Genomic DNA, 1,715 nt, shown 5'->3' with positions numbered 1-1,715 from the left:
ATATCTTCTCCCATTCAGTAGGTTGCATTTTAGTTTGATCACTTACTTTGCTGTGCAGAAACTTTTTATTTTGATGTAGTCCCAATACTTCATTTTTGCTTTTATTGCCGTTGCCTCAGGAGACATATCTAGAAAAATGTTGCTATGGCCAATGTCAAATTATGGCCTGTGTTCTCGTCTAGGATTTTAATGGTTTCAGGTCTCATCTTTAGGTTTTTAATCCACTTTGAATTTATTTTTGTGTATGGTATAAGAAAGTGGTCCAGTTTCATTTTTTTGCATGTAGCCGTCCAGTTTTCCCAGCACCATTTGTTGAAGAGACTTTCCCATTTCATGTTCTTGCCTAAGGAAGTCAAAGATTATTTGACCATATAATCATGGGTTTATTTATTGGCTCTCTATTCCATTCATCTATGTGTGTATATTTTTGTGCCAGTACCATACTGTTTTGATTACTACAGCTTTGTAGTATAACTTGAAATCTGGAATTTGTGATACCTCTAGCTTTATTTTTCTTTTTCCCAAGATCACATTGGCTATTTGGGGTCTTTTGTGGTTACATACAAATCATAGGATTGTTTGTCTAGTTCCGAGACAAATGCTTTTGGTATTTTGATAGGGATTGCATTAAATGTGTAGATAACTTTGGGTAGTATAGGCATTTTAACAATATTCTTCCAGTCGAGCATGGAATATCTTTTCACTTGTTTATGTTATCTTGAATTTCTTTCATCAGGATTTTATAGTTTTCAGAGTACAGGTCTTTCACCTTCTTGGTTAAGTTTATTCCTGGATATTTTATTATTTTTGGTGCAATTATAAATGGGATTGTTTTCTTAATTTCTCTTTCTGCTACTTCATTATTAGTGTATAGAAATGTAGTAGACTTGTATCTACTGATTTTGTATCCTGTGACATTACTGAATTCATTTATCAGTTCTAATTGTTTTTTGGTCGAGGCTTAACAGCTTTCTATATATAATGTCATGACATCTACAAAGAGTGACAGTTTTACTTATTCCTTACCAGTATGGATGCCGTTTATTTCTTTGTGTTTTCTGATTTCCAGTACTATATTGAATAAAAGTGATGAGAGTGGGTATCCTTGTCTTGTTCCTGGTCTTAGGGGAAAAGCTCTCAATTTTTCACTACTGGGTATGAAGTTAGCTGTGAGTTTTTTAAAGAAGATCTTTATTGTGTTGAAGTGTGTTCCTTGTAAACCTACTTTGTTGAGGGTTTTTATCGTGAATGGATCTTGTACTTTGTCAAATGCTTTTTCTGCATCTACTGAAATGATTACATTGTTTTAATCTTTTCTGTTATTGATATGAATTGTCACGTTGATTTGCAAATATTAAGCCACCCTTGCATCACAGGGATAAATACCACTTGATTGTGGCGAATGATTTTTTTTTTTTAACGTGTTGTTGGATTTGGTTTGTCAACATTGTGTTGACTCTTTTTGCATCTATGTTTATCAGAGATACTGGCCCATAGTTCTCGTGTTCTCTCTTTCTCGTAGTGTTGTTATCTGGTTTTTGTATCAGGATAATGCTGGCTTCATAGTATGAATTTGAAAAATTTCCTTTGTCTTCTATATTTTGGCATAGTTTGAGAAGAATAGGTAGTAATTCTTTAAATGTTTGGCAGAATTCACCTGTGAAGCTGTGTGGTCCTGGATTTTTGTTTGTTGGGAGTTTTTGATTACTGATTCA

This window comes from Callorhinus ursinus, unplaced genomic scaffold (genome assembly GCF_003265705.2).
Source record: "Callorhinus ursinus isolate GAN/ISIS: 27379988/994484 unplaced genomic scaffold, GSC_fseal_2.0 scaffold64, whole genome shotgun sequence".
Classification (NCBI taxonomy): Eukaryota; Metazoa; Chordata; class Mammalia; order Carnivora; family Otariidae; genus Callorhinus; species Callorhinus ursinus.
Note: the sequence above shows the minus strand (reverse complement) of the source record.